The sequence below is a fragment of the Ambystoma mexicanum genome, chromosome 3p, assembly GCF_040938575.1.
Source record: "Ambystoma mexicanum isolate Mex_15411 chromosome 3p, UKY_AmexF1_1, whole genome shotgun sequence".
NCBI classification, from domain to species: domain Eukaryota; kingdom Metazoa; phylum Chordata; class Amphibia; order Caudata; family Ambystomatidae; genus Ambystoma; species Ambystoma mexicanum.
Window position 1 is genome coordinate 758,844,884 of NC_090925.1, and position 18,872 is coordinate 758,863,755.

An 18,872-nucleotide genomic window follows, 5' to 3' on the forward strand; every position below is an offset into this window, starting at 1 on the left:
CCTGGTATGATTCCAGTATGGCCTCTCTGAAACGTAAGTGCAGAGTGGCTGAGCGGAAATGGCAGGCTTCGAGTACGTACACGGACAAACTGGCCTGCCGCCTGCTCCAAAGGCAATACAGACCTGCCAACTGCTCTAAGAAGAGGATGTATATCCAAGCCTGCAACTCCGCAGCCACTAACCACACAGCAGACCTTTTCGAAATCTGCAATGAACTCGCCAATCCTACTGCAGTCTCCACTTCTACTCTGCCTGCCCTGGCACGCTGCACATCTCTGGCCTCACACTTCACCTCCCAAACTCAGGACATCCTCTCCTCACTCACCTCTACTCCACATCCTTCTATCTCCCCTTCTATCAGGACTCCCTTGGTCCACATCTCCCCCCCTTCTACTCCCCTCTTTTTCTCCTAAAACACCTGATGAGTCTTCTAGACAAGTCCACTCTATGAAGTCTCCCCTGCTCTTCCCGAACTATTAAGGACAACATTGTCTTCCTTGCTCCGGCCTTGGCTGATTTCTGCAATCACTCTTTTGCCACTGAATCCTTCCCCTCACTCCTCAAGTACTCCCTTATGCACCCTCTTGTATTAGGGGTCCTCCCAAAGCTCGTAATAAATAGCTACCACAAGTAGTCCAAAAAGAAGCACACACCGAGCAAGAGGTAATGCTGTTTTATTACAGCTGGGCGAGCACAAATGAAACAGAACAGTGGAGCAGAACTGGTTGATGAGAACTGACAAACTGACATACAGCAAACATCATTTGTATACTGCTAATAGAATGTTCTTGCCAGTGGAAACAGTTGTGCTTCAAACTTCACATCTTTGCAGTTTCCAAGAAGCTTACTGGCTAAAATTTTTATGTCTGGTCGTCCAAATGTAAAGCCAAAAGAGAGTTTGGTAAGTGCCATAAAAGATATCAAAAGCCTAGAGGACACAGCACAATTGAGATAATTCCTACGGATGACTGAATTTTATCAGAAGTTTGTACACAACTATGCTAGTAAGGTGACTGAATTGAGAAAACCGCTGAAGAAAGGAAGTGAGTTTGTCTGGTCGTCCAAATGTTAGAGTGAATTTGTCAAAATGAAGAAGGAAATAGATTTAGCACAACCATTAGGACAGTTCGATACGTACCGACAGAGTAAAGTCACTGTTGATGCATCCGAAATGGGGATTGGTGCAGTGTTGTCTCAAGTGGATGATCAGGGAAAGGAAGAGATTATAGCACATGCATCTCGAGGGTTAAGAGGAGCTGAATTTAGGTATTCTGTCCTTGAAAAAGAGGCTTTAGCCTGTTATTAGGCCATGGCGAAATTTCAGAAATTTTATATGGGGAACATGTTTTATGTTGTGAACTGATCATAAACCACTTAAAGAAATTTTAGAGAATAAAGGCCTAGATAAGGTGTCCAGGAGGGTTGCCGGATGGATTACCCGCATGCAATGTCACAGTTTTGTGCTTAAAGTAATTCTGGGTAAAGAAAACATACTAGCAGATAGTTTTTCAAGGTTAAGGAAACAAGGGAATGAAAATGATTCATATGGTGAGAATATGGAAATGGTTTTCATTAATACTGAGGGCATAGTGTCCAAGGAAGAATGGTTGGAGTAAATGGACAAGGACGAGTGTTTAAAGTTGGTTATTACATATGTGGATTCGGCTGAGTGGCCCAAGAAAACAGAATTGAAAGAAGATATCGTCCCATGGGAGGTCAGGAATGAACTAAGTGTGGTAGGTGGTATTTTATTCAGATGGGAGCGTGCTGTGGTTCCCAAAATGTTAAGAAACAGAATTACTGATTTAGCTCATGTAGGACACATTGGCATTAGCAGAACAAAAATGTGTTTTACGTAACGATTATAGGTGGCCTGGATTTGATAGGGACATAGAAAGAAGACTGGCTGAGTGACCTATGTGTACTAAGATTGGAAAAGGAGAAGTGGCTAGACAACAACCCCTTGTAGAGGTAGAAGTACCAGGTGGAGTTTGGAGAGATGTGGCAGTGGATATCCTGGGCCCAGTTGATTTAGGGTATGGAAGAGGAAAATGTATATTTGTTCTAGTTGATCTATTTTCGCGCTGGTGTGAGTTTAGTATAGTAAGGGAGACCACCGGAGAGGCCTTAGTAAAGGAGTTAGAGCAGATATTTGCTAGGGAAGGTGTCCCTGAAAGCATTCTGACTGACAATGTCCCTCAATTTGTTGGTGGATGTTTTGCAAAATATGTCAAAGAGGCTGGAATCAAACACAAGAGGACTGCGTTATATCACCCGGAGACGAATGGGTGTGTGGAAAGAATGAATAGATGTATCATGGAAAGTATTAGGATGGCAACTGAAACAGGATGTGATAGAAAAGTTGCAATCCAGGACAGGATTTTTGGTCTGCACATGTCACCTCATTCATTTACGGGAATAACCCCTTTCGAGTTAATGAGAGGACGTAAACCAAACACGGTGGTCAGTCCTCCATGGTTGGGAAGAAGCAGAGAAAGTGATTATGTGGTAGATGGTGTGAGCAAAGATTTGAAAAAGAAAAAGAAGGAATGGGTAGCGCGTGAGAATGCAAGGAGAGGTAAGAAAACTTTGAGAATTGAATGTGGGGACATGGTGAGGATAAAGAAAGGGGTGTTGAAGGAGAAAGGAGAAGCACTATATTCCGATCCTGTAAAGGTAATTGCTGTGCTGCATGGAGCGATTCGGGTAGTGGGAGGACAAGTGTGGAACTTGAATCGTGTTGCTTTTGTGAAAAGGGGTGAATGATGTTTTTGGAATAAAATAAAGGAGGGAGATGTGTTATGGTGTAGCTTTTATGACACATATATATATATGTCAATTAAGATGTAGGTTCAAGATATAGAAATATAAGCAAGTTAAATGTTGTGTTCAATAACAATGGAAAGCAAGTATTGCCATAGATAGAATACAGCCCTGTCTATTCAATGTAGCCTGGAATGGAGGTATGTCATACTGTAAGAGAACATTCCATTTTGCTATGATGCTGCTGTTTACTTTTGTTGGCATTCCAAGTGAATCTGTTGCTGCTTTCCTATGTGCCTGGTTGTAGTGCTATGCAGCTGGAGGTCAAGGAGGACCTCGAAATGTGGGATGCTTTTTTGGACAACCTTTATGGAGTGTTGCTATGGAAAGAGGAGTTGGACAGCAACAAGGGTCTCAAACTGTTTACTGATTCCTCTGGTGCACATGGGTTTGGGGCCATCTTGGGGAGCGAATGGTGTGGTCAGGCCTGGCCAGCAGCATGGCAGCACGAGGGGATTACTAGGGATATCACGCTGCTAGAATTGTTTCCTATTGTAGTGGCGTTTAAACTGTGGGCCTGACAATTGAAAGATAAGAAGGTGAGGATCTGGTCAGACAACCTAGCTGTGGTGCAGATAATCAATCAAGGGACATCCAGTAATTTCAGGTTGCTTAAACTGCTTAGAGAGCTCACAAGGAGCCTGCTGATGCTGAACACGGAGGTGCATAGCATATCCCAGAGGTTAAAAATGTGGCCGCTGACTCTCTCTCTTATTTACAGTGGGAGAATATTCGGGAGAGCTGTCCGGAAGCAAGCGTCACAATGACACCTTTCATTTGGGGGATCTAAGTTCCGTGATCAACACCGCTCTTGCACCCGGCACGGCGAGGAGGGTGCTGGGAGCGGTTATTGGCCTTTCAGAGCAAAATGCTGTCAGAATCACAGAGGGATTTGACAGTGCAGGCTTTTGTCGGATGTTGTTGGCAAACTGGGAGGTCTAGATCTTGGATGGCTTATCACTTGCCAGCGATAGCGCACCACTTCAAGTTGGAGGTTAGGACTGATCCTACAAAAGAGCACTACATTGTCATGGCTATGAAAGGTTGGGCCAAACAGGCCATGAGGAAGCCTGATGACAGGCAACCCATTGACGTAGGGAAATTGCATGGTATGATCAGATGCTTGGCAGGAGTGTGCCGGAAAGAGTATGAGAACGTCTTGTTTGCAGCTGCCTTCACATTGGCTTTCTTTGGGGCGTTCAGGGTGAGCGAGTTGGTACCGGAGAATAAGGAAGGCAGGGGCTCTGGGTTCCTTAGGATGGGCGACGTGCACTTAAAGAGAGGGCAGCTGAGCATCCTCCTTAGAAAGTCCAAGACAGATCAGAAAGGGAAAGGGAGGATGATAACACTCGGCAGCATGCAGGGTAGCACGGTGTGCCCGTTAGGGTGCATGGCAGCGTATCTACAACTGAGAGTCCATACAGGCGAAGGATCCCCGTTTCTCGTTCACAGTGATGGGGCGGCGTTGAGCCGTTTCCAATTCAGGAGGGTCATGGATATGGCACTGGTAAAAGCAGGGGTTAAAGAAGGGGTGTTTGGGACTCATTCCTTTAGGATAGGGTCCGACACCTCAGCGGCAGGGATGGGCCTAAACGCTGTGGCGATCAAGCAAATAGGGGGATGGAAATCGGGATGTTTTAAGAGGTACATCAGGCCTGATCAAATATAGTGCTAACAGCTTCCCCCTCATCTCCTCCCTTGTAGCTGCAGCACAAAGAAGGAGGCGATCCGTCTGGGTGGTGGGACATTCATTTGTGTCAAGGCCCGGGGTGAGCTGGATGGCCGATCCGGAGGGGTTGACTGCTGGCGGATACCGGATATGGTGGCACGGGGTGCCTGGTATGAGGTGGGCACAGCTGCAGCGACACATGCAAAAATTGCTGGGTAAGCAGCAGAAACCTGAGGTGCTGATCGTACATCTCGGGGGCAACGATTTAACAAGTTTGGGGAGAGGGAGCCAGATGAGGGAAATACTGTCTTCCTTGCAGGAGTTAGCAGCACAGCAGGGGGTGACCAAGATTGTATGGTCGGAAATCATTCCAATACAGGAATGGAGGGGTGCAGAGAGTCGCTCAGCTGTGGAAAATTCAAGAAGGAAGTAGAAATGTGCAATGGCGAGATTCTGCAAGGGCAGAGGCTTCCCACACATCAGGCACGGATTGATCAACCTTAAATCCCCAGAATACTACTTGAAAGATGGAGAGCATTTGTCGGCATTGGGAACAGAGCAGTTTTTCTGGAATGTATGCACAAATCTCTTGGAACTGTGAAGGAGGGAGACACGGTGGGCGGTAACCCACCTTCGACGTGGCAGTGTTTTGGCGAAAAGCGATAAAAGACAGACTCTGAATGAGCCATTGCTAAGCCGGAAGGGTCTTCGATCTTTCGGACCAGTGCCTCCTGGGAGCCTAAACGGCAGGGGCGTCTGGTGGTAGCAATGAGGGCTCAGCTTCCCCCCAACAAACGGCGCTCTCCCAGACCAGGAACACCAGCAGGGGCAGGCGGGTCTCAGACACGAAGGGTTTGGGGGAGTTGTGCCTATTATGGACTTTGGGAAAAAGGGGGAAGCAGGTTTTGGATACGGAGCAGTCGCCGCACCTTTGGAGCTATTTTCACAATTGTTTGCTGTGTTTTTTATGTGTGAAAATAAATCTGCTGCCTTTTTTATGCCAAAAAGAAAACATGTCTCATTCTGCACATTACTGGAGGGAAAAAGAAGGGGCAAAATGAATGAGTAATGGTGATGTAAGTTGGCGTAGCAAATGGACAAATGCCCAGGTTATGAACGTGATGACGGAAAAAGCCGCCAAAATGGAGGAGGCACCTCGATAACCGGGGCAGGAGCCTCACTCCTCTTCCCCCCCCCCTCTGGGTAGGGGGGAGGTGTGATGCTGGAAATGCATCAGAGGGACAGGGCCTCCGTATTATTGTCCTTTCCTGCTTTTTATCGTGTGTTCTGTCATGTGTTCCGCGCAGGAGTTCATGTGGGACTCCTGGCGGTGCAGCTCTCTCTCTTTTGGTTTGGTGAACGGACCCGTGCGATACCCTTATGGCACCCATGGGTGGGGGGTACAACCCTGTGCCCCTAGTGTATGTTTTTGGGCACCTGTGGGTGGCCCGCAGAGCAGGGTATGGGCTGGTGGCAGCTCCATGCTGAATTTGACAGGTGCGCAGAGTATCCTCCATTTTGGGATACCCCGGCCCTGCCATTGGGATCAGTTGATTCCTGATGGAAAACAAGATGGCCCCTGTGGCCTCTTGCTTTCCATTACCTATTACCTTGTTTACCCAAAGTCCTGGGAAGCCCTGACTCGGTCCCTTCCCCCTGACTGGCTGTTGGGTGGAAGTGCCATATATGGTGTTGTTGTGAAGGCCCGGCCACACTAGCTGGAGCCTTCCCGGTGATGTATGTTGTGGGTACCTCCTGTGGGTGGGACCTGGGTGAATAGAGTGTGTGACGAATATGCATTCTGTGTTGTGGATGTCTAGTATCTGGTGGTTGACACAATGACTGAGACAGCCCTGCCCGAAACCGGTATGAATGCAGCTTGGAGTGTTGAATGGCTCGGTACTTGTCCCAATACACATAACTTGTTGTGAGTGTCTGGAGAGAAGTGAATGGCCTGAATACCTTGTGTGCCTGATTGGCTGCCTGCCTGCATGAAGGTCCTTTGTCATGATTGGATGCTTGAGTGTGACCCAGCGGAATGAATGGAAGATCAACAGTATATCTGGGGACCTCTCACTGCTAGGAATCGTGTTCAGAAGCTGAAGTCCACTACGACGAGTAACTGGAGTAACTGCAGCTTGACCTTGAAGCCCTCCTGGACGAGAAACATTTCTGTTGATCTCCTTCACAATCTGAAAGCTTCTGTGCCTCCAAGGACTGACCCAGAGAGGACCTGGTAAGGCGCCCTCTTCCCGAGCTACGAGGGACCATCGTGCACAGCCAAAGCTCCCTGGTACTCAGACCTTCGACAGGCTGCCAACCCGAGACGGGGACTGCCGCGGAATCTCAAAGAGAAGCACCCGGACTGTTGTCCACCACTGTCGACGACCGCCGTTGCCGACCGGAGCCGCCGTGCTCCCATTTGCCTAAGAACGTCATTTGATCATCGGACGCTCTCGTCTGCATCGTCGCCCGCTTTATCCCGCTGGACAAGGCCCGACCGTCAACGTGCCGAGGAGCATCTGCTGGTGGGTTTCCGCCACCTAAAGACCACAGAGACGCCGATGACTCCAGACGCCCTTGCTGGGCCACAGTTCTTCATCATCTCTTTGCGGTCCAGAACTATCGTCACCGAGGTGCCCCGCCCGCCTCTTCCTTGCAGGACGCCAACGCTCTGTCGTCGACGAGCACCGCTAGGAACGAAGCTGCCACTTCCCTGCCGTAGTTCAACCTGTTCACCGTCGGACGTTCGACGACCCGTGACTCCTGGCTTAAAGGGAGGGCACTCAAGAAGGGCCGTTGATTCCCTGGCACTGAACGCCGAGTTCCTCAACGCCTCTCGACGATCCGTGGCTCCTGCTTTAAAGGGAGTCACTCAAGAAGGATCGGTCGACGCATCTTCAGAGAACTCTACTCCACCAGGTACATTGGGGGGGTAAAACCTTAATAGGAGGAGATAAGACTATTGAACAATATATGGACTGGGCTTGTGCTATATATCTTTATTTACAGGTTGCCCAGGTGGGGGGATCTCCACACAGAACTGTGTCTAGGTAACGGGGCCAGCATTCTGCCTATTGTTTCAAGCATCTTGCGTTCCTTCCTATCTCTATTGCTGGTTTCCTCGTTATTGATCTGTGTGACATTTTAACCGTACAGTTGATGCACTTTAATGAGATTCGATAACTTTGGTGGTGCCACTTTAGAATTGTTTATATTTATCATTGTTGACTTCTGAGTACAAAGTGCGTTATTGTGATCGTGTACATACCTTTGAATATTAATTATATAAAGACTGTGTTTTCAGTAATACAGGGTGTGGACATTCCTTTGTGGGGGTTCGGGGACTACACTGTACTTAAGAACCAGCCTGAATCACCTCCCGAAAAGCTAGGCCTTGATTGCTCGTCCATTGCTACCTTCTAGAGAATCTTGGCTGGGGTCTTCTGTGCCTCTCCTCTACCATATAGAGAGCAGAAGTACAGACACCCCCTACCAGTCTTTACACTGGTGGCAGCGGTGGGATGCTTATGGTTTTAAGAATCAGTGTATAACCGTGCCACTTACAAAATATCCGCACTTTATTAAATTAAGGTTTGGTTGTGTAGAAAATAACTGCATTACAAGCAATGGAGTCTATTGCAAATGGTAAATTGACTCGGATGAGCTTAGAGGCTCTCCAGAGTGCTTGTGAAGCCAGGGAGTTAGACTTTGTGGATAAGTCTAGGGCTGAGCTGATAGCTGCCCTGGTGGACTACCAGACCGATGGTGAAACTCTTGATGAGGGGGGGAATGCAACCAATGAGGACTCTGCCCCTGGGGTTTCTACTGAATCTGTTTCTGGGAATGCCACCATTCCTGCTGCCTCTGTTCCGAACCCCAGCAATTCCTTGGAGCTTGAGTTATTAAGGATGAAATTGGCCTTTGAATATCGCAAATTGGAAATAGATGCTGAGCTTAAGAAGGAGGAGCTGGCTCAACAAGTTGAACTCAAGAATAGGGATCTTGAACTCAAAGACAAGGACACTGAATGTCAGAGAATCCAGCTGGAGAAAGCTAGAGTGGAGCAACTAAATTCATGAAAGATTTGGTTGGTGTGTTTGTGGAGGGTTCTGATATCCTCCAATGGATTGAAGCATTTGAAATGGCTTGTGCAATTCATGATGTTGACAAAAGAGATTGGGCTAAGTGTTTGCTAAGCAGAGTACCTCAAACTGGATATGACTGTATTCTGAAGCTGAGTGTGGAAGAAAGGGGTCAGTATGAGTGTATGAAATCTGCTTTGATTGCCACGTTTGGCAAGACACCTACCCAATACCTTAAAAGGTTCAGGGATTTTAAGAAAAGAGACAATGTGTCTTGGGTTGACTGGGTGAGTGCTGCGCACATGAATATGATGGGGTGGATTGATGGTTACAAGGTGAAAACTTTTGTTGAATTGTCCCACCTGTTGTTTTTTTAGCATTTTTCTGAAGCCTGTTCACCGGAGCTGCGTCAGTATGTTGCTGACCAGAATATTTTGGATCCCTTCAAGCTGGCCAGGCTGGCTGACAAGTGGGTCTCCCACCGGGTGTCCCCTAAGGACTCCAGTGGGAAGGACAAGAACAAAGAAAAGGGGGCCTCTCAGAAAGCTAAGGAGTCCCAAAAGCAGTCACAGTCGGCTAAACCTAAACCCTCCTCTCCGAAGACCCAAAAATCTAGTGGGGATAAGTCATCTGTGGGTGGGAATAAGAGTAGTGGTCCACCTGCTGCAAAGCAGGCTCCCGGTGGTACCAGTACCGTACCCCGCACTCCTGGCACTTGTTGGGATTGTGGGCTCTGGATCACAGAAGGGGTGACTCCAAGTGTAAAGGTAAGGCACTTGGAGTACAGGCTGTCAGCCTGACCTACCCTTACCCCATGTCTGAGGTGGAGGCCACTGTCCTCCCCTCCTCTACAGGAATCACATTTGGTGCTCCTGTAGAGATTTCCTTAGTGTCCCTTGGGGCCTGGGACCAGTACGCGGAAGTACTGGCGACTATCCCACAGAACACCCGTAGATTTTTGAGAAGTGTCCTCCTGAATGGCCAGCCTTCTACTGGTTTGAGAGACACTGGGGCAAGCATGACAGTGGTGGACAGGACCCTGCTCAAGCCAGAGGACTATGTAGGTGCTCCTCTGAGAACCACCAGGTTAGCTGGTGGGCCTCCCAAATTATTGCCTGTAGCCCGAGTCACACTCGTAATTGGAGACAAGACAGCAACGCTTCCTGTCCTAGTTCAGGACAATGTCCCTGCTAACATTCTGTTAGGTAATGATCTAGTGGAGTTGGGATTGATCGCGGATGGTCTTTCCATGACTGCTGCTCTGGTCACTAGATCACAGGTGACACCGGGTCTGGCTGTGAGTCAGGTACCCGAGCCGAAGGTGCGGCCTAAGGCAAGACGAAGGAAGAGCAAGAAGGCCACCTCTGTGGAGGGAGCTCCTTCTCTTCCTGCTGTTCCTACAGCACCCATTGGGATCCATGCTCCGTACGGGCTGGGTCCAGTGTAAACCCCGTCTCAACTCCTGTGGGAGAAGAGCCAGAAGACTCCTGTGGGAGAGGTTCTCAACCCGGAGGATCATCCCGATCTTCAATGCTTGTTAGCTGAAGGGGGACCCTCCCGGTGTTAAGAAAGGAAGAAGGCAATGAATATGGCAAGGGAAATGTGCACGGAATCGCACAGTGAACAACTTTGAATCTAACAACGTGCATACAATACCCAAGACTCGTGTATACTAAAACCGAGGAGTGCAAATAGAGTGAAACAATAATACCAATATATGAAAAGGGATATGGGGTAAGCACTTAGAACCTCTTTATGACTGAAAGGAAAGTCGGCAAACTCCTTACCCACTATGCTATTACAGATACTGACAGCGCTAAGCCCACGTAGAGGGCAAGCAAGGACAGGATCTGTGAGCTGACACTCTGGATGATACTGAATAAGGAACTTAGAAACAGTACTCACGAGGACCGGAAAGACCACTTGAATGTCAGTAAACCCACGAACCCAGTTGATCAAACAGGGACCCAGAAGGCTATAACAGCAATGGGTGGAGGATAACTAAATACATAAGACCCAAGTCAAGGGGCAAGTAGGAATTGTGATTATAGAATAGTGAGGAAAACAAAAGGCATTCACACAGGGACTAGTTACAAAAGCATCCCACACCTAATAATCAATGGGAAATAAATGCAGAAGTGCAATGGAAAACATGGAATGGATCCCAATAGAAAGTAAGGATCAGGAGCAGGGAAAATGATATCACAAAAGGAAACCTTTCCCACCCATCCAAGGAGAAAAGGCAGGAAGCTAAATCTATAAAGGGAAAGACTAATGCATCAAGTTTTTCAGTAGCAAAGGACAGCATCAAAGAAACAGAGAACACAGGCAAATTGGGCAGCATCAAAGGGTAAAGCACAGAGAAAGGCTGCCTGCAGACATAGGAAGACAGAAAGGGAAATCAAGAAAGCAGAAATCAATTAAGCACATGAATCCAAAATCCAGGGCAGAGGAACAAGAAACAGGAACTAGGCACAAAAGCTAGGAACAAGGGACCAGTCACAACAGGAACACTGCAACAATGACCAGCGCTGGACTGAAACAAACTGAGGCTTTTAAAGCTGCTTAACGAGCACACTCCTCAGGTGTGCCGCCTGCTGCACCTGCAGCCACAGGTGTTGCCTATCCTCCACCCAACCTTGTCCTGCAAGGGAGGAGGTGAAGCAGTGAGCCAGGCATTCTAGGAAGCATAGTCATTAGATTAAAGTAGCATGCTGGCTGCCAAAAACCTGGAATGGATCCGGAAGGGAAGTAACTTGGAAAATAAGGTTTTAGCGCTCCCAATTCATCACAGCAATGTAGCATAAGGTTCGGAGGAAATGTCCAGTAGGGAATAAACCCCAAAACATGCCCCCAAGTGACGGGAGCGAAGGGAGCGAGCCGTGACAGTTTACCCCCTCCCACGGCCGACTCCAGGCGACCGTCACCCGCACAAAACATCTTCCTTCCATGACAGGAGCGCTTTGTCTTCGGAGGTGGCACTGACGGAAACGATGACCCGTGGGCAAAAGCAGAGGGGCTGGAATGAATAGAATCAGGCCGCAGTCTAGAAGAGCCATAGGCAGGTTTTCGGTGAGGAAGAGACTCATGGGTCGAAGAAAGACATGAAGGACTTGCAGGACCCGAAGCAGAGTTGGAAGGTCCAGGAAGCTCAGACACTGGGAGCGAACACTCATACATCATTGAGGAGGGAGGCAGGCTGGTGCAACATGCTTTAGACAATGGTAGATGCTCTGGTAGCCTCCCTGCCGAGAGTGGACACACAGGAGGTGAGAAAATAGCAGGTTTCAGGAAATGTTCATGTTCAGAAAAAGAATGTGGCGGCCGAGGTAGAGGTTCGGATCTTCTCCCGTCATCCATCTGGGTAAAGGCCTGTGGTTGAGGGTGACCAAGGTTCGACTGCATCTGTTCCACGCCTTGGGGGCCTGGAAGTCCAATGGGTTGTACGAGGCTGGCACTCCTGGTGTCAGTCATGTAGCCACCTTGTTGCATGTGGGATACAACCGCAGGGACGTTTGGCATACCGATAGGAGTGATATACGCAGTACTTGGTACATCAGGCACACTCGCAGCAGGAGCAATAACAGGCACATCTTGAACTGCAGCAGTCATACCCTTCCTTTGGCTACTTGCACCCGACTGGTGCTGCAGCTGGGGGGCCGTGCCCGTCCCCTCCCTCAGGCTCATGTGGGATCCGGCAACAAGAAAGCTGTCAAGCGGCTGATCCAAACTGGCCCCCAAATGCGAACCGTCCAGCCCGCTATCCTGGTCGGCTACTTGTTCGGTGACTGGGCCATGGCGGATGGTATCCGTCTCCCTCTCGTAACACTCCAGGCAAGTTCAACGGCCTCGCATGTAAGGCCCTCCCGAGTCGTGATCCAGCTTGATGTTTCTGAAGAGAGAGCTGGCAGAAGTCTCAGACTCAGATGTTGCATATTCGGGAGGCGCTGATGCTACAGTCAAGAAGTTGGGAGAATCAACTTGTGTAAAAGGCAGGCATTCTGGTGATCCCCCTGAAGCATAAGAAGGGCAGGCTGGACGTTCATCCGTAATAAATGGTTGGGATTCAGGAGGTAACTCTGAAGTAGAAGAATATGCAACATGATCAGACAGAGTAGACAGGTGCACCTGCGATATTGGCAGCGAGGCTGAGCAGGATACAGGTCTCTCATGAACTAAAGCCAAACTAGCAGTAGGCTATGGGACTGAAGACATGCACTCAGGATTTGCTACCGGAGGCTCCATGGCTGAAGGATAATCCGCTGGATGAGTCATTGTAGCCGAAAACAGGCATGCCAGAGGAAATTCTGAGGCTGAGGGCATGCAAGCTGGAGCCGTCTCGTTAGCTGAAGACAAACTTGTCAAGGTCTTTGGCTCTGACCACGTACATGGTGAAGGCTCTTGAGTGACTGGCAGACATAGCAATTGTTCATTGATTGAAGACACGTGTGTCAACGATGACTGCAGAGCCGTGGACTGGATAATCGAAGAGTCAATGGTTGTAGGAGGACAGACTGAAGTCCCAGAAGTCGACAGACACATTTGTGGCTCAGGAATGGAAAGCAGCTTTAGGGCGGTTGACTCCTTGGCACCAGTAACCAAAGACTGAGCTGTACCCATGCCATCCCTCTCCTTAGTGGATGACACAGAGTCTCTTCCTTTGTAGAAGTCAAAATCAACCAGAGGAATCCCCATAGTAAAGTCTCTGTTAATCAGGATTTCGTCAAATGTCCATTCCTCTGTTTTAGCTTCTGAAAGTGGCATATTAACAATCAACAGTTCAGGAATCGCCTGCCGGGTCTTTGGTTCAGTATACTGTGGAAATGAGTCCATCAAAACAAGAATTCTGTACTGTCTTCGACTGTTCGTTGTGACAAAAATTGTCAGAAGGAGGAGCGAACACAGAGGTAGCATCGTTTTCCACATCAGCTTGAATGTCTACTTCAGTCTCAGCAGCTAGATCAAGGGCAGAACCTAAGCCTACAGTAGTGACTGATTCTGTGTATGTCACCATTGTGGATTGTGTTTGGAAATCAGAAGCATGTCTGTGTTCAAGCTCAGAATTATGACAAACTGCTACACAGGAAATCTTAGGTAAAGGAGTGGCTTGTAAATCTTCAGCTAACAGCAATTCCTGACAAACGGTAGAACAATTGTCAGAACCTGTGCTCTGAATAAGTGCTGTGCTAGAAAAAGGACTTTCACTCCCAATAGATTTTACATATTGACAAGTATCATGCCCTACAAAAATCTCCGCACTCAGGGACTGAACAGTATTCACTTCATCAACGGATAAAGTTTGAGGTGTATTCAGAAAAGACTGTAAGGTTTTATTCTCCTCTTGTAAAGTAATGTATTCTTGTTTTAACTCCTCAAGTTCAGCTTTTAGCATGCCCCGCCTTAACTGTACATCCCTATCAGTAGGCACAGGGGAAGGCATGGTGGCATCAGGGCTGGATCCCGCCCTAGCCATCCGGATGTGCACTGATTGTACATTGTCATTTACTGCTTGCAGGTTTTGTGATCTATACTCTCTCTTACCGACTTGGTCTGTGTTTCCCTTAAGCAGACTATTGACATCAGACCTCTTGGCATTAGGGACTACAGTAAGTACTTGTGCAGAGGAGTAAGCTGTAGACTGAGGGTTGAAAACAGAAGATATGCAAGGAACCCCTCCATTCTTTATGTTTGAATCATGAAACTGTTCAATCTGAGATAAAGCACAACCGGAATCATGGGGTTCAACAACAGAGGTACTCGTGTGTAATAAATCTAGCAGTGTGTTGTTTTCCGCTGCTAAGGCTTGTGCGGACATAGAATCTGGATCAAAATGAAAGACAGAACTAGGATCAGGCAATGTACGATGGGCCATCCTGTGGGAGAAATACTTTGCACGTAAATACCCATTCGTGACAAGGAGTTCATTTAAGTCAGGATCAGTGATTTGATTGCCACAGGTAAACGTAAGGGAAGCTTTCTGTACAAACTTGTTAGTGGCCTTGCTGCCTTTCTTTCTTAAACTGGCCATATTCAAACAGGAATAACGGCTGGTCATTCTGTTAAGAAAGGAAGAAGGCAATGAATATGGCAAGGGAAATGTGCACGGAATCGCACAGTGAACAACTTTGAATCTAACAACGTGCATACAATACCCAAGACTCGTGTATACTAAAACCCAGGAGTGCAAATAGAGTGAAACAATAATACCAATATATGAAAAGGGATGTGGGGTAAGCACTTAGAACCTCCTTATGACTGAAAGGAAAGTCGGCAAACTCCTTACCCACTATGCTATTACAGATACTGACAGCGCTAAGCCCACGTAGAGGGCAAGCAAGGACAGGATATGTGAGCTGACACTCTGGATGATACTGAATAAGGAACTTAGAAACAGTACTCACAAGGACCGGAAAGACCACTTGAATGTCAGTAAACCCACGAACCCAGTTGATCAAACAGGGACCCAGAAGGCTATAACAGCAATGGGTGGAGGATAACTAAATACATAAGACCCAAGTCAAGGGGCAAGTAGGAATTGTGATTATAGAATAGTGAGGAAAACAAAAGGCATTCACACAGGGACTAGTTACAAAAGCACCCCACACCTAATAATCAATGGGAAATAAATGCAGAAGTGCAATGGAAAACATGGAATGGATCCCAATAGAAAGTAAGGATCAGGAGCAGGGAAAATGATATCACAAAAGGAAACCTTTCCCACCCATCCAAGGAGAAAAGGCAGGAAGCTAAATCTATAAAGGGAAAGACTAATGCATCAAGTTTTTCAGTAGCAAAGGACAGCATCAAAGAAACAGAGAACACAGGCAAATTGGGCAGCATCAAAGGGTAAAGCACAGAGAAAGGCTGCCTGCAGACATAGGAAGACAGAAAGGGAAATCCAGAAAGCAGAAATCAATTAAGCACATGGATCCAAAATCCAGGGCAGAGGAACAAGAAACAGGAACTAGGCACAAAAGCTAGGAACAAGGGACCAGTCACAACAGGAACACTGCAACAATGACCAGCGCTGGACTGAAACAAACTGAGGCTTTTAAAGCTGCTTAACGAGCACACTCCTCAGGTGTGCCGCCTGCTGCACCTGCAGCCACAGGTGTTGCCTATCCTCCACCCAACCTTGTCCTGCAAGGGAGGAGGTGAAGCAGTGAGCCAGGCATTCTAGGAAGCATAGTCATTAGATTAAAGTAGCATGCTGGCTGCCAAAAACCTGGAATGGATCCGGAAGGGAAGTAACTTGGAAAATAAGGTTTTAGCGCTCCCAATTCATCACAGCACTGTAGCATAAGGTTCGGAGGAAATGTCCAGTAGGGAATAAACCCCAAAACATGCCCCCAAGTGACGGGAACGGGAGCGAAGGGAGCGAGCCGTGACAGTTTACCCCCTCCCACGGCCGACTCCAGGCGACCGTCACCCGCACAAAACATCTTCCTTCCATGACAGGAGCGCTTTGTCTTCGGAGGTGGCACTGACGGAAACGATGACCCGTGGGCAAAAGCAGAGGGGCTGGAATGAATAGAATCAGGCCGCAGTCTAGAAGAGCCATAGGCAGGTTTTCGGTGAGGAAGAGACTCATGGGTCGAAGAAAGACATGAAGGACTTGCAGGACCCGAAGCAGAGTTGGAAGGTCCAGGAAGCTCAGACACTGGGAGCGAACACTCATACATTATTGAGGAGGGAGGCAGGCTGGTGCAACATGCTTTAGACAATGGTAGATGCTCTAGTAGCCTCCCTGCCGAGAGTGGACACACAGGAGGTGAGAAAATAGCAGGTTTCAGGAAATGTTCATGTTCAGAAAAAGAATGTGGCGGCCGAGGTAGAGGTTCGGATCTTCTCCCGTCATCCATCTGGGTAAAGGCCTGTGGTTGAGGGTGACCAAGGTTCGACTGCATCTGTTCCACGCCTTGGGGGCCTGGAAGTCCAATGGGTTGTACGAGGCTGGCACTCCTGGTGTCAGTCATGTAGCCACCTTGTTGCATGTGGGATACAACCGCAGGGACGTTTGGCATACCGATAGGAGTGATAGACGCAGTACTTGGTACATCAGGCACACTCGCAGCAGGAGCAATAACAGGCACATCTTGAACTGCAGCAGTCATACCCTTCCTTTGGCTACTTGCACCCGACTGGTGCTGCAGCTGGGGGGCCGTGCCCATCCCCTCCCTCAGGCTCATGTGGGATCCGGCAACAAGAAAGCTGTCAAGCGGCTGATCCAAACTGGCCCCCAAATGCGAACCGTCCAGCCCGCTATCCTGGTCGGCTACTTGTTCGGTGACTGGGCCATGGCGGATGGTATCCGTCTCCCTCTCGTAACACTCCAGGCAAGTTCAACGGCCTCGCATGTAAGGCCCTCCCGAGTCGTGATCCAGCTTGATGTTTCTGAAGAGAGAGCTGGCAGAAGTCTCAGACTCAGATGTTGCATATTCGGGAGGCGCTGATGCTACAGTCAAGAAGTTGGGAGAATCAACTTGTGTAAAAGGCAGGCATTCTGGTGATCCCCCTGAAGCATAAGAAGGGCAGGCTGGACGTTCATCCGTAATAAATGGTTGGGATTCAGGAGGTAACTCTGAAGTAGAAGAATATGCAACATGATCAGACAGAGTAGACAGGTGCACCTCCGATATTGGCAGCGAGGCTGAGCAGGATACAGGTCTCTCATGAACTAAAGCCAAACTAGCAGTAGGCTATGGGACTGAAGACATGCACTCAGGATTTGCTACCGGAGGCTCCATGGCTGAAGGATAATCCGCTGGATGAGTCATTGTAGCCGAAAACAGGCATGCCAGAGGAAATTCTGAGGCTGAGGGCATGCAAGCTGGAGCCGTCTCGTTAGCTGAAGACAAACTTGTCAAGGTCTTTGGCTCTGACCACGTACATGGTGAAGGCTCTTGAGTGACTGGCAGACATAGCAATTGTTCATTGATTGAAGACACGTGTGTCAACGATGACTGCAGAGCCGTGGACTGGATAATCGAAGAGTCAATGGTTGTAGGAGGACAGACTGAAGTCCCAGAAGTCGACAGACACATTTGTGGCTCAGGAATGGAAAGCACCTTTAGGGCGGTTGACTCCTTGGCACCAGTAACCAAAGACTGAGCTGTACCCATGCCATCCCTCTCCTTAGTGGATGACACAGAGTCTCTTCCTTTGTAGAGGTCAAAATCAACCAGAGGAATCCCCATAGTAAAGTCTCTGTTAATCAGGATTTCGTCAAATGTCCATTCCTCTGTTTTAGCTTCTGAAAGTGGCATATTAACAATCAACAGTTCAGGAATCGCCTGCCGGGTCTTTGGTTCAGTATACTGTGGAAATGAGTCCATCAAAACAAGAATTCTGTACTGTCTTCGACTGTTCGTTGTGACAAAAATTGTCAGAAGGAGGAGCGAACACAGAGGTAGCATCGTTTTCCACATCAGCTTGAATGTCTACTTCAGTCTCAGCAGCTAGATCAAGGGCAGAACCTAAGCCTACAGTAGTGACTGATTCTGTGTATGTCACCATTGTGGATTGTGTTTGGAAATCAGAAGCATGTCTGTGTTAAAGCTCAGAATTATGACAAACTGCTACACAGGAAATCTTAGGTAAAGGAGTGGCTTGTAAATCTTCAGCTAACAGCAATTCCTGACAAACGGTAGAACAATTGTCAGAACCTGTGCTCTGAATAAGTGCTGTGCTAGAAAAAGGACTTTCACTCCCAATAGATTTTACATATTGACAAGTATCATGCCCTACAAAAATCTCCGCACTCAGGGACTGAACAGTATTCACTTCATCAACGGATAAAGTTTGAGGTGTATTCAGAAAAGACTGTAAGGTTTTATTCTCCTCTTGTAAAGTAATGTATTCTTGTTTTAACTCCTCAAGTTCAGCTTTTAGCATGCCCCGCCTTAACTGTACATCCCTATCAGTAGGCACAGGGGAAGGCATGGTGGCATCAGGGCTGGATCCCGCCCTAGCCATCCGGATGTGCACTGATTGTACATTGTCATTTACTGCTTGCAGGTTTTGTGATCTATACTCTCTCTTACCGACTTGGTCTGTGTTTCCCTTAAGCAGAGTATTGACATCAGACCTCTTGGCATTAGGGACTACAGTAAGTACTTGTGCAGAGGAGTAAGCTGTAGACTGAGGGCTGAAAACAGAAGATATGCAAGGAACCCCTCCATTCTTTATGTTTGAATCATGAAACTGTTCAATCTGAGATAAAGCACAACCGGAATCATGGGGTTCAACAACAGAGGTACTCGTGTGTAATAAATCTAGCAGTGTGTTGTTTTCCG